Consider the following 15,676-nt stretch of genomic DNA (forward strand, 5'->3'; position numbering starts at 1 on the left):
CTCAATAAGCAAGAGAACACAAGGTAATGTGAACTGTATTACCTGAAGCTGAACTGTAGCAGAGACAGAAAAAAATGGATTAACCACTTCCTGAATTATACTAGGGCAACCAAACCATGCTCTGCAGCTAGTCACGGCAAATTGGTCAATGACTCAAAAAATTTCTAGTATGATATACATGCTGTTAGAAATCCAGCTAGTGAAAATATAATAAACACCCACACACATTCTATAGGGAGGCCCAAATAAACGTGAATTCCACATCTCTGCACAGCAGAGTGCAAATCTGTTATTGAGCACAGATATAATTCACTTTAATCTTTGGCTGCTGTAATGTATTACTAAGAGATGTGGAATCTGAACTTGGTAACTCATAATTATGGTTGTTCTCCAGCCTGAACCAGAATATTGCATGCTACTGCAGATTTCCATCAACAGACAAGACTGTTCCAGCTTCTAAAAGGAAGTCTAATAGATTTGTAAGATTTGACTTATGTAAAACTGTACTTAGTTGAGCTGCTGTTTGTTTTTAATGACGTGAGCTCATATCTAAGTTTTTGGGAACATCCAATACCATGGATAAACTGTGGGGTAGGACATACAATTAGTACAGTTAAACAGGGACAAGGTTAAAGGTATGTCTCACCCAAATAACTAACTTAAAATTACTCTGCTGAAGTCATTCAACTCACTCCTACACCAACTTCAGCAAAAAATCCAGAGAAATTTTCTAAGTATTTCCAGTTATATCAAACTAGTAAAATATAAATTAACAAAATTCAGGAGTCAATGAACCATCACAGAAAATGCTTCTCTTCCTAAAAGGAACCACATTCACTTTTACTAATATATCCCATTCAGCAACAGTATACAAAAGGGCATATGTTTACAAATGAACCAAGAGATGTTAAATTAAGAAACAGATTCCAGCAAGAAAAAAGTTTCTTCCTCTTCACTTGGACACAGTTCTCTTCAAGCAGAAGAATCATGACATCTTCAGAAATTATCAAGACAGATTTTCAGTACTGAAAGATTGACACAGCAACAACAAAGTCCTCAGACTGAGGCACTTACAGTGTGAAAACAATGAGTAAGATTAGGTTTATACTAAGTGAAAACTTAAAGATTCCACAAAATATCACCGAGTTATTGGTGCATCAGCTATTAATTACAGCACAGAAGATCCACTAACAATGTGACTTAACAGATTTACACTAACATTTTTAGAAAACTAGTCAAGCTTCCTAACATTATTTTTGCAACTGCCACAAGAAGAGTTTGTTATTAACTCACTATCAGACTTACCTTTTATCCTTTGCACAAAAGATTGCGTGATCACCAAGTAATCAAGGACTGGAAAAGGTATTTTGCAAAAAGACCTTTTCCCACAGCTCACTGACACTGGCAGCCTATTTCTTCATGCAAAAATTTTTCTAGAAGGAGATTCAAGTCTTCCTCATGTTCTCAGCTAAAAAGCTCTGAAAAAAATTTTATATTGCTGCTCTGTCGTATGAGTCAGTCCTTTTCTTAGAAAGAAATAAACCTAAATGGTTAAGACAGAGACCTGCACCAAAACTACACAATACTCAGAGCCAAGTCAGCAACAGAATATATATATAAGTTTCAACAAATCCATAAAAGACAAACTTTTAGGGCTAATTCTTCCAAATAGTTTTAACAAAAAAAAAAAAAAAACAAAAAAAAAAAACAGCAAGAAAAAAAGCACAGACGTATTTCTAGAAACTACCTGACCAAACTCAGAGGTTTGCAGTTAGGCATTAACATGAAAAACAATTCCTGTGGATAGTCCACACCTAAGTCAAGAAAAGATTTTCTTTCACCTAATTGTACATATGCCTGGTCTAGCAATTAGACGTGGGAACAGAGAGTTCTTTCATTATTAAACCTTTCTAACTTTGAATAGGCACAAACATCCCAGACAAAATTAAACTGGGAAACAAAGGGCAGGTCAGGAAAAGATATTTTAAAACTGTAATAGAGGACATAGTCTACCCAGCTTAAAGTTACTGGTTCCATATTATACCAGGTTTCATAAACATTCTTACAGCTAATAGCTTTCTGATGTTGCCAACAAGTTTGCCCTATATGTAAAAAAAAAATTATTATAAGCATGATCTCTGTTCAAATGATCTGACACATATTTGATAGCTCTAGGATACTCTTCATTCTCAGGAAGGTATTTTTCAAAGGCGAAAATGTGAAATCTGAAAACAGATCACGAAACATAAGAATGGGATGTCAGCAAGGCACCTCTACTGCCACAGGCAGGATTTACTAAGCTTAAATCTTTGTGATCAGCTTGGCTGCCAACACTAGTGCGTTTCTTGCTTGTTTTCCAACTTAAGCTGGACCAACAACTATCAAATTATACTGCAACACATTCTAACACTAAAAAGGTTCTTTCTACCTTCTTTCCCTGCTATTCAGGTCTGTACCTAAGCTATCCCAAAGAGTCAGATATGCATCTTCATTCTGTGTCCACGAAAGCATTTGCAACCTTTCTTTAGGTTGCATACACACAATCTACTACTTTTTAATTAAACAAAAGGAACATTTTAAGTATTTGAATAGAACAAACGTCAGTAGCATAAAATTGCTTTATATTACACTGACATGAAACTATACATCTACCAGCAAGTTTTCTCTTGCATACACACAACATAGACACTGTTCAGTAACACTAATAAAGCAGCTGATGCACTCCCAGCATTAACACAGCTATCAGAAGTAAACCTAGTGAGGTAAATACCACAGAGTCAAACAATTCCAGTGCTTTCAGAAACTCTGCTGGTAACAAAAGAGCAGGCCCAAAATTCATAATGAATGTTTAAGTCACCATTCCCTATTAGCACATATCTGCCATTCTCTAACCGAACTGTGGCAAAAGCTAACTTGGCTCAGACTCTCAGCTACTAAAGCAGAGCTGCACAATTCTAGAAAGATAAGAAAAGGATACTGAAATACTGCTATCCTCATACTATTAACACTCCAATACATTTAAAAGTCTTTAGTCAGACTGGTCAAACTATTGTCTCATCTCAGCAATAAGCCTCTTGTGACCAATTCAAGTAAAGTGTAGTGACCTTAGTAACAAAAGTCTTCCATAGCCCATAAATTTAGATAAAAGTAATGTGTTGCTGTGTTGTGGATAATAGAATAGTTTAGTGCAAAGAAAGAAATCCTGGTTTTAAGTTTTACATCTTGAGAGGAGAATCTGAAAGAAGTCTGTAAAGAATTTTGCTTTAAGTAACATGCAGTAATTAATCCAATATTCAATTAAATAAAATTTAATTCTGAAGTTTTATGAAGTATGATCTTCAATAATAAGGTACTGACTGCGAAGGAATAATGAACAGCTGGTTCCAGATAATGTACAGTGAAGAGATTTGTAATAAATATTACTCAGCCAGCTGCTTTGAGCCATATTTGCAGCTGGAATAAGACTGCACCAAATACACCCAACCAACACAACAGAAAAGGTTGGGCTGGGCTTTTTTTGATTGAGTCAACAAGGTTCTTTTGTGACAGAAACTATTTCTTACCAGTTGTAAACCAGCAGGAAACCCTATATTCTAAATGAATTTGTGTTATCTGCATAGTATCTGGGGAAAACTGATGTATAGTCTCTGTCTTACAAAAACAAGTAACATGCTATGAAAAGGGAATCAGAAAGCTACTGCATGAATCAGAGTCAAGACTTCTGGGAAAAGGCTAAGAAACACATGTAGGGTCAACACCCAAACCTGCAAAAACAACAAAAATTAAGCTAAAACAAGTACCATTGGTTTATCTTGTGCTTACCAAATTTAATTAAGAAATCAAACAGTGAAGACTATAGCAAATTTTCCTCACACTACTACATTTTTCTTTTTAAATTCACACAAAACACGTGAAATCACACTTAAGAACAACAACACAGGGATTCAACTTTACTCAATGCAATAACAAACTATTTCAGTGATCTGGAACATGAAATGTCTAAGGAATCTGGCTTACTTTGCCTCACAAAATGAAGACATAAGACTTATTTAAAAAGTGGTTATGAACATCTAAAGGAGAAAATTTCAGCAAGAAAGGAGATGTGTTAATCCAAAACACCACCAGAATCACAGGGTATCAATCACAGTAGATTGAAGGTGGACAGACACAAGGTCCTGAAAATCATAAGAACAATATTCTGAAATAGTTTTAAGACTTAGACAAATATTTGAACCTGTTGATTTCTATTATACTTCTAAATCAGACCCCAGTCATTGTAACTAAAGAGTTTAGCATGCAGGATGATGCATTACACGAAAGTAACACTGTAAGAGCTAATCCACTTTTTTTTCACTATTTTCAGTGCTAACCACACAAGTGTGATGTCTCTCCAGCCACTTTTTCCTCTCTCCTCTGCTATTTGAAATAAATATACAGTTGAAAAAACTATTTTTTAAGCACAAAGAACACCCATTACAACTAAAACGTAAGTAAAATTCTGGTTTTTTCCTGCAATAATACAAATACAATTCAACACAATACAAAAGCAGAGAACACCCTTCTATTCATTAATTTTTATATTAGCCTGCTTTCAGATTACTTTAGCAAAGTGCTTCCTCAAACTTCATCTTAATACTAAAATTTTCACCTTATCTGCAACCATTCACTCTTACTGCTACAAGCAAACTTACTAACATATAAGTTTCATTTGCAAAGCTTGTTCATAATACACAGATCAAGGAGATGCAGATAAACAAACTAGCTGAAATAGTGTCACGCAGTACATCTTGTCTCTAACAAACACAATTTGTCGCATTTTAATAAAGCTCTGTAACTTCTTGCAGTAAAAATTAATTTAACACTTGGGGTTTCTTTCTCTATTTATTTACCAGGGGGAGGGGAGTGGAGGACACAGGCAGAACAAAATGCTTGCTCATTGTCACACCATTTGTGCTAAATTTGGGACAGCTGCCACCACAGCCATGCTAGTCATGGATTTCATGCTGTTCACTCCGGGGCAATTCCACCAAGCAGGCGGACTGGAGTACCCGGCACTACTTTCCACCCCCTAGTGGAGCCCAAGAGCACCACAGGCTACGCACAGTGCAGAACCCCAGCAGGCATCTGTTACTCCAGATTGTATCTCTGTGTAGCACAAAAAAATGGGTATACACTGCAGTGACATACCAGAGTCAGTACAGGGTAACTACAGAGCCACTACAGACAGAATCTGTGTCTATGTACCACCTCACTAATGCTGCACTACACCAGGAAGCACTGGTGCTGCCAAATGTTATAAAGAAAAAGGATAAGACATGAAGACAGAACTAGACTATTTTTCTCCCATGCCAGGCATCTGTAAAACACTGAAAACAGTTAGCACAGACAAAGCTTTAAAATAAATAAAATTAAAACTAAAATGAAAAATAAAATAAACTAAACTAAAAATAAATTACAAATAAAGTAAAAATAACATTTAAAATAAAAAGAAATAAAGTTTTTAAAAATAAAATAAGAAGGTCTCCAGCTCATACTGTAGAAAATTTATTGTATATGCAGACTACTATCACATAGTAGAAACTCATATAATGTCTTCTGCACTGCTTCTAATGACACAGTAGAATAGCAAATTCCTTGACAAAAGTATTTAATCTGGCCCTAAATGTATAATGAAAACAAAGGCTACTTACACAAAAACATAATTCACCTGGTCACTTGTGGTCCCTTTTAAAGACAATTGTTTACCCAGAATTTCTTCTAGATTTAATTGTATTCATCAAACCTTTACAGCATTAAAAAACAAATCTCCCTTTAAGATTTACACAACACTGAAAATAGCCGCAGAGCATCTCTGGAATACAGGAATCAGAAAAGTGACTGTTGTGAGAATTGAGCTGGAGGCAATCTCTGCACTGTCTGTATAAGTGGACACGAGAGCCCGTAGATGGCAGGGCAAAAGAAATCACCTTCTGAAATACTGCAAGATGGCAGGGCAGAGAAAGCAGATGTAATCAAAGCATTTGGGATTTCAGTTCTCTTGTACCTAGAGCATCTAGTCCCTTTAATAGTATTAACAAAACTAAAGTCTCCCTCATCATTTGCATCTTCACAGTTCTACATGAGAAGTGAGTTTAACGGCTTACTAATTTTAAATTTGGAAAGGACCTGAAAAATTAAAACATAACATCCAAAGATAACTCTGAAAGACTAATGGCAAACTTGTACTTCCCTAAACTTCAATCTAAGACTAATGGCCAACTTTTACCTCGCTAGAACTTCAAATCAATATCAGCCTCTGCCCATTGGAAAGATACTGTGGTCTCCTTATTACCTTTGTGGTCCTTCACTGAACTCTGTCTGCCAAGTCTCACCTTTTCTTGTATCAGGGAGCCCGTAAGAGTGTTACACATCCTGGAAGGGTGGCACAGTCCTACACATGTGGCCTCACCAAGTCTGTATAAAGGACAAAACTGAACTCCCTTTGACCCACCTGCAATATTCCTCCTAATGTTGCACAGAGATTTTTCACTTTACTCCTTACAAGGACACATTGCTGGGTCGAGGTTGGCTTGCTGTTCAACAGGACCCCCAGGTCCTTCTCTAGCTGGCATATGCAGCTGCTGTTCCAGAAAATTCACACTTTCCCTTGGATTCATGAGGATCCTCTACCCACATTCTTCCATGCAGCAGACCAAACATCAAGTGCTTGTATCAGCCAGTTCCCCTTTCTTATATTATCTGCAAACTTGTTGAGGGTAAACTCTACTCCACTGTCCAGGACTTCAATGAAGATGTTCAATAGCAGGGGCTCCAGCAGTGAACCCTGGGGTACACTGGAACAGCTTCTTCTTAATGGCCTTTGTGCCACTGATTTCATCCCTGCAGACCTGACCATTCTGATAGTTCTGGATATACCTCACTGCTCACTTCACACATACTTGTCACCTTTTCCATGACAATGTCATAGAACACAATGAGGTCAAGACAAATACCATCCATTGTTCTCTGTTCATCTACCAAGCTAGCTGCCTCATTGTAAAGGGTTATTAGCTTGCTGAAGTGTGACATCCCCTTCATAAAGCCCTTCTGACTGCTCTCACTCACCTTCCTGTCCATCACATGTTTAGAAACACGATTCCAGGATCAGCTAGTGCACAACCTTCCCATGGACTGAAGTGAGGCTGACTGGCTTGTAGTTCCCTGGATCCTCCTTCTCATCCTTCCTGATGACAAAATTAATATTTGCTCTCTTCTCTTACACAAGAACCCCTCCCAATGACCATTAGACCTCTCAAAGATGGCTTTGCAATAATATCAGCACACACGGCAGAATGGAACACCCATCATGGAATCATCCTGGCAAGCCCCATGGACTTACAACGGTATTTAAGTGTTCCCTAACCTGATTCTTTCTTCACTGAGGGTGGAGAAAAAAGGCACAGCAGAACTTGAAGATGACATGAGACCAGAGACAGTCTCCACCCAATTTTAAGGGCGTTGTTTAACTTGTCTAACCAGTATTCAGCTGGAAGAGACAGTCCCACAGGTAGTGAACAGATCTCCAACCTCAGGGAAGTCTCTTCCAGTGAACAAAATTAAAGTATTTCTCTAGCTCAGAAACTCATCTTCAGTGCTTAAAATTGGTTTCATTACTGCAGATAAGATACATTTGGTAACACTATCTGTCTGAACTGTGAGAATAAATAAAAACAGTTTTGCTTTTTCATAATGTTCTAACATGAAGAAACAGATAAAAGAGTGACATTACTATAATAAGAAAAAAAACCTAGCCAATAATATAGTAAAATAGCCAAAACTTCTGCATTTTAAAATTTTAACCTAAAAGTTTTAACTAAAAGTTAAATTTAACTAAAAGTTTAACTAAAAGTTTAAAAATTTAGCTAAAAGATATGTACTTTTGGAATGGACTTACCATACTACAGCTACATCCTATTTAAATGGAGCTGACCAGAATTTTGTAGGAAAAACAAATTTTAAAATAAAGCCAAAATTGGAAAAAAAAAAAACCTAAACAACCCTGTCAGCTGAACACATCACCAGAAGACAAGGAAAACCACAGGAAATCAGTTCTGTATCTTCAGGTTCTATACTTAAGCTTTCTCTCTGTATAGTCTGTATCATTTCTCAGGAAATAGTTTCTGTGACACTTGGAAACTTGAGAAATTGTCAAAAGACCATTAAAACAAAAGGCAATATAAACTCAAAACAGCAAGGAATACTTGAAGGTGAATGGAATTTCAAATTTAGCAACCATAGGGGGAGGAGAGGAAAGGTTCAAGCCATGAATCACAAAAATTAGAAAAGAGATACAAATTTCTTGATGCTCCCTGAAGACCAGTTTAGAAGTTGAAACTTTGATTTGCACAGAGAAAACCTTGAACAGAATAAATGTTAAAAGCACTGACATGATATACACATTTATATTTTCCAAGGGAATCTAAAAATAGTATGTATGCATATCTAAGCAGCACATTCCTATGAGCTTTAATCCAATGCCTCATAGATTATTATCACAGTAAGTACAGCACACCACAAATTACATAGGGGATCCTCAAATTCACTTCTCAACTATACACATTTGACAAACCACCCTCACTCTGTCAATGTAATTTTTAGCATAATATTTATAAACAGGCTAGAAGAATGTTGTAAGCTGTGAGAATTAAAGCACACTACAATGTTGTTATGAGAGCATGGAAAGAAAAGGTTATATGCAGTGTCTCAATTTGCTGCTACTGCTTTGTTTCCTTGATAAAGAGCTCCAGCATACATATCAAATTCTTATTTCATCAGAAGACAAACAAGAGCATATGTATGAACTTCAGAGGGTTCAACAAAATAGTTGGAACACTGGCCCTTCAGTCCTCCCACCATGGGCCAGCTTCAAATTTTGGCTTCAACTCTTTATCATTAGCCAAAGGAAAACTACCAATATTGGTCTGAATTAGGCAAAGAAACTACGTGCGCAAGACTCAGCCATCAGCCTACACACTCCTTCTTCAAATATAGGATCATTCAGGACTTTTTTCATACTAAGCAGATCTTAAAAATAACCCACACTACCAAAAGTTTTTTCTTCTGCCATAAAACACATCTTTTTCTCTTTTCAAAAGAAAAATTTCCAGTGATAGCAGATCTCTCTGTTATCCCTCCCTGCTATCTCTAGTTAAGAGTAGCACTAATTTGAAATCAAGTTGCTAAATATAAGGTCTAAACAATACTTTTATTTAAAATCTATAAATCTCAATTTTCATTCCCCTTTTGAAGACACAGTTTACTCAATATCTTCCTTACTATTCTGTGATCCATGTAGTTCCAATAAATCAAAATAAGCTAATTTTAAGTTATTTTGCTATTCAAAATTTGTATGTCACTAAAACAGAAAATAATATTCAAACTCTTACAACACAAGCTTTATGAGTTTTTGAAACTGGAAGCATTTCTACTGATCACAAATTGCTGCAAAAGCATGACAAACACTTCAACTGAAGATTCCTTCTTTCCTTCTTTCTTTCCTCTCTGTGTAAATGAACAGCCATAACAACAGAAAAAGTTTACATCTTTACAGTCAAACTTTTAACACTCTGAAAGAAAAAGTATCATGCCACCCCTTGTGGCATTTCAATGAAAAACTATTTTTAAAAAAGATTAGGCTTGGTTATGGTAATTCCCTCAAGTTTTTTGGTTCTCTAAAATTTATTGCCTAAGACTCATACCTTCAACAGAAAGGAAAGGGAGCTGAACCTTTGAAGGTCTCCCCCACCAATTAAACAAAAAACTCTGAAACAGTTCAACTGTAGCCTCTTATTTCTCAATCACACTACTGCAGAGCAAGCAAAACTTCTAGTTTTAGTTTTGATATCCCCACCATCCAATACAGAACTGTCCTCATATATATTCTACCACTGGACAACACAGAAGAACAAAAGATGATATTCATACAATTTATAATTAAACTTCTTGCCTCACGTTTTAAAAAGAAGTATAAAAACTAAGGTTTCCTGCAGAGCACTAAGGAAGGAGCAAGGTCCTCTGCTAGAGCACTGACATTTAGGTATGAGGAGTATGCAGAGTCAAAACATAATGTCAGTTTTTTAACCAATTAAAGCCAACACATTCTTTAGTACAGCCACAGACTTAATAGTTATCTTTACAGAGACTTAGCATAAATATAGAAAACCCAACAAAAAAAAAATCCACCTTCATTTCTACTTTGTGCTTAAATTCCTTATGGGAAAATGAACCAATTAAAGCACACTGTGTTTTGCATAAGGATCTAGAATATAAGCACTGCTTGTTATCATATGGTCCCCTTTACTATATACAGTTATGGTTCACAAGCAACAGGTTTTAACATTACCTCTGTGAATCAAATATAAATGTCACAACAATCAAAACATCTTTTAAGAAATGTTTTAGATATAGATGAAGCTGCTAAATCCTTTGGATAAAATAATTATGACTTTTTAACTAAAAAAAAAGTTTCTGTTTTTGCACTGTACTGAAACATAGATTTTTTAAAAAATGCAAGTTATTTCATAACATGAAACAACTTCACATTTACAGCCAGGTTCAACTGAGTAACTTCAATTCACTACAGCCAGATTTCTTCTCCTTGAGAGTGTAACACACTTTGGTGTGTAATGATTCCACTAAATGGTACTGACCATTCAGCAAAAACCTGATAGATGCTCATTTCTTGCCCTTTAACAAGGTACAAATTCAAAAGCTAAAGTGAGAGTTGAATTACATCACTGCCCTATGTTAGCATATGTTATGTAGGAAATCACCAGGAATGCTTCAGCACTTGGGAATTGTCACAAGAAAGAAGTAGCAGCTGATAAAGGCAGAAGTTTTGCCCTATGCTGAGCATATAAAGCAGATAACTTCTTATTTCAGCTGTTTCCCTGACTATGTCTACCTAAGACATGGGTGGAAAGGAGGAGACTGTGGAAGAGTTGATAGCACCACATAGGGCATTATCATCAGGTACCACATTCAGTTACTCAAACACATAGAGCAAGAAAAAACAAAACAAAAAATGTGACAAGTTTTGTTCACATCTGTTTATAATAAGGTCTGCAAAATGTTGTCTTTGCAGGACAGAATTTATTCCTACTACTAAAAAAAAGGAAATAAAAGCAACTTCCTCAGACATTACTGATGAACGGTCACTGTAACAGTGCTAGCCACAAAAGTTAAACAGATTAACCTCATTAGCATAAAAATAAAAGGAGCACAAAGTACATTAACTTGTACAACACTAAATATCTGCACAATTTGCCTCTATCATTTTACTGATGTAATTCTGTTTCAACTTTGCTGCAGGATTAAAGGGTACTTTTTCTCAAAAGTTTCCACCAACACTTTTTTCAAACAGTAGAGCAACCTGCACCATTCTGAAGAATTAGCCAGTACAAATGTACCCATTTTAAGAACCTGCCAGAATAAACACATCAGTAAAAGACACAACCTGCTGACAGTTATCCCTCTACAAAAGATATGTTTACATCAAGGTTTAAAGTATAAGCTCTCAGGAGCAAGGACATTATCTTCATAGTTGTCTGTAAAGCATTTAACAGACTGTAAGCACTTGAAAAAAAAAATCTAGGGAAGAAATGAAAGTGGACCAGCATGCTTGGCGTTCTCTCCTCCGTAGGTATGAATTATGTTTAGGGTGCAAGGGCACAGCTGTAAAACACTCCTGAATCCTTGTCACACACATATGTTCACAAATAGGAAAAAAATATACTCCTATAGAATCCCTGAAGAAAAGAGGCTAATGTGTATATCTCAAACACCAATAGCTGGATAACCAGAGCAGAGCCAACCAGTGGTTTGTGGAAAATGGGATATGGCTGGAGAAGGGGCCATGCAGGGGTAGGACAGCACTCTTCTGGGACAAGCATCCTCATGCTAGTCCACAGAGAGACAAAAAACAAAAGATAGAACCAGCACAGAAGCAAGCATGAACTGTTGACCAAAGCCCAATGCCACAGGGGGATAATGAGATCATCAGGGATCCCCCAAAACCCTCCAAGCCATTTCCAGGAAGGCCTCAAAGAATGGACCATACAAGATAACTGATCTACATAGAAAATGAAAACCTTTGTTTCAGGACAAGCAAACTACCTCTAAAAAGCTACCCCACCACACCCTGCCTGCACATCCCAGGACATCCCATAGCCAGACCAACAGTAGGAGTCAGGGTTGGTGATCTCTTTTTCTCTCTTCTTTCCTTTTTCTCTCTCTCCTTCTCCTTAATTCATCTCTTCCCTTCTCTCTTCCTTTCTACCCCATCCCTACTATGTAAGCTGTGTGCTTATATAGTAGGCCAGGGACTGACATACCCATTTCAATGCCAAGTGTGCAATTTATGTATAAAACCCAGTGATTTTTTTGTGGACCTTCCAACTTTTGTTGTCCCTTTCAACCATAAGCATTTATGAATCTTGTGTGCTCCTTTCCCCTACTTCCCAAGTGTAAGTACTGTGAAAGGATAAAAGAATTATCCTACCAGCAAACAGAGAAGTGTAAAAACAGAAATAATTTAATGAAGCTAAAAAGCAAACTCCTCAAAACTTCCAGAAGAAGAAGAGTGTAGAAAAAGATGCCACCCAAAATAGTAAGTGGGGGATGTAGCTCCTTGATTTCAGTGAGAGCATCTTGAAAAGAAATATAAGTATGTCGGCACTGAAAATTAATAGCTTGGAAAAACAAGCAACACATCACTTTTTCTATGAATTAAGAAGTGAATACTTCTATTACTCTCATGCGCATACAATAGACAACAACCAAATTAAATGGCAACTCACACCAGAACTCTCCATCTATCAAATGCTTTCCAAAAATCATAGTCATACAAGTAAAGGAATATACAAGATCATTCTTTTTCTATTGGTTTGGTTCTTTAACAAGTGGCTCAGCTCACCAGTCAACTCCAGCCGCACCTAGACTCAATACAGAAGAGCCACAAGCCATAGCCAGAGATTACAGCAACAGACTCCTACTCCTGTTCCATAGTTCCCATATTTTCAAAACAGCAAAACTGAAACAGAAGTTAAGATAACAAAGCAGCAAGACCATCCAAAGCACAAAACTGAAGGTAGTTCAACTTTTAGATATTGACAACATAGAGATAAGAACTTTAGTGAGACTAAGAATTTACAAAATGTATGTAGATGCAAGTCCTTCATTTGTGGTCAAAATAACAAGCCACGGGAGTTAAAATACACTGCAGTAATTTTTAAATACAGTTTCACATGCTTAACTACACTTTTTCTACGAGGTTTTAAGACATGCAATCTTCCCAAATATCTTCGCACTGCCCTTAAAGAAAACCTTTTTTTCATTAGTTCACTACTGCCACTAGTTCACTACTTCAGTATTGGAGAAGCTCTCAAAAATATTTTAGAAGGTGACGGCTGAGGTAAAAGTGTAACCTCTACCAGACGCTCAGTTTAAAGTCTACCCAAAAATGCTTTAATTATTTAAAGCCTTATCAATCATCAGGGTGGGGTAGAGGATAGAGAACTTCAGTAAAATTACCACTGACTTTTGAATTAAGTTGCTCTGTCCATCTTAATTTTCTTTCCGGCAGTAGCACTCTGCTGAATGCAAACCTACAAAAAATTATTATAAACACATTAATGCCAAAATTAAAAAATATTTAATCCCTGTGGGTTGAAGAAAACTACAATACATCTAAAAATAACAAGGAAGATAAGCCAATTCACCACTAGATTTAATTTTGTATCATTCCAAGGAGAAGGAGCTCTTTTTGAAGTGCTACACTTGCAGACCAGTCAGTCCAATTCATTGCCATTACAGAACAGGTAAATACACTAAAATCAATCTTACAATATCAACACAGATAAAACCTAGTCTGCATAGACAGTAAAATAATTTTTGGTAAAAAACACCCTCTGGCTTTCATATGTGACAAAGAATAGTGGAAAGGAAAAAAAAGAGTGAAAACCCCTCTATATTATTACTAGCCTGATGCTGCAAACACATCTAACACAAATGGAAGGAATGGCACATGCAAGCTATCCAGAAGATTTGGTCAAAAAGATATAACATTTACTCTTGAGACTACAACATTAACATAAAGGCTAAATTCCTCATGGATCTAATCTAGATATAGCTACTTCTTAATCTCACATAAAAATCACACTCTTATCTACACATTTCTCCTTGTAGCTGTATTCTTCAAAGTCTTAAGGAATTATTCCATTATAAAAGCCAGCAAGTAAAAATTAACAAGATTCAACATTCAACATTCTCAAAAAACAAAACAAAACAAAAAACAACCACCAAAGAACCTCTAACCAGTAAAAATTACAGGTTTAACTGTTCTACCGATAAAATGTTTTTTCAAGTGAAATTTGATTTATGAACACTACAACACTTACCTAATCCAAGAGGACGACACAAGGTGCTAGTACTGCGTGATTTATATTTTTCCAGTTTGTTGTCCTTGAGATAATATCCCGAGTTCCTGTTGGTACTACATTCGTGGCACTTTGACATAGATTTGACCGCACAGAAATCAGCTACCCATCCTTCTCGCTTACAGATTCTGCAAGGCTATTTACAAAGTCTGCTAATGTCTGTCTTAAAAGCCTTTTATTTTCTCTGACAGTTTCTTCTCTTGTCTATTGCATGTAGATACCACTATATGCAGCATCAGCTCCAAGTGAAATAAATACAGTTTTTACTCCACAGACTGTGATGTCAAAAATCCAAATTTCACATATGAACTGAAGAAATTTCCTACCTTCCGGTAGCAGAGGCATTTGTAAACAGTTATCTGGATACCTCCATACTGCTTATGAGCAACAACATTTTTCAAGAAAAATATTAAATAAAATACAAAAGAAACAAGTATAAACAAACATCTATTAAATTCTTCATTTATAAAATCGGTCTCACTGCAAAATGAGAGAAGACTATGTCAGAAAATCTAAAAAATGAAATAAGGGGGAAAAAAAATCTGCCATGAAACTTTTCAGCAATATCCCCACAGTGACTCAGGCCACATTTAACCTGCAGCCAGTTAACAAAACTGGTTAAGCCTCTGACTCAGAAAGAATGTTGCCGAGAAGAAAAAGAGTGCGTAAAAAGAGGAAAGCACTTTATTTTTGCAGCTGAAGTATTCAGAACTTCATAAATTTAGCTATGTATCCATGCCATGCGGACAAAAGAATCCAAGGGTGATGTGCTCGACACTGCTAGAAGAAAAAACCTCACGATTTCCTCAGTTCTCTTCCCAGATGTCTACTGCTTGTTTGAGAGGCCCTTTCTGGACAAAGCACGCGCAACTTATCCCAGAACAGTGTCCAATATTTCTTCCTTTCACAGGAAGAACTGCTGCAGGTCAGTGTCCACCTTTTCTCTTCTCTGCCAGCTGAAGCAAAAGGCTACAAACATCCAGGACTGACTCTATCGTTCAAGCAACCTAAGGTAAAAAGAACCAGAAAAATCAGTTCTCCCCTATGAAATTCGGACTGGCGTTAGACAACCACGAAGCAAGCAAAACCCAAACGCCTGAATCTTAAATACAGAAGCAAGCAGGAACCTGGATCCCAAAGAGCACACACGGACGCAGCCGCGGAGCCGAGCCCGCGAGCGGAAGCCTGGGTTACACCTCCAC

General features: G+C 36.7%; 1 protein-coding gene across 2 annotated transcripts in view; it reads right to left on the reverse strand.

Annotated features, from left to right (window-relative positions):
* The window catches only part of GPBP1 (GC-rich promoter binding protein 1), a 32,645-nt gene that overhangs the window by 16,408 nt on the left and 561 nt on the right, over positions 1 to 15,676 (reverse strand). The window contains exons 2-3 of one of the 2 annotated variants that reach the window (XM_066569593.1): positions 14,436 to 15,481; positions 13,577 to 13,643 (exon numbers count right to left, since the gene is read on the reverse strand). The gene's annotated coding sequence lies outside the window, so the exon portion shown is untranslated. Of the gene's footprint in view, positions 1 to 13,576; positions 13,644 to 14,435; positions 15,577 to 15,676 lie in introns of those variants that run through there. The other variant, XM_066569594.1, reaches the window with a different exon arrangement.

Source organism: Molothrus aeneus, chromosome Z (genome assembly GCF_037042795.1).
Source record: "Molothrus aeneus isolate 106 chromosome Z, BPBGC_Maene_1.0, whole genome shotgun sequence".
NCBI lineage: Eukaryota > Metazoa > Chordata > Aves > Passeriformes > Icteridae > Molothrus > Molothrus aeneus.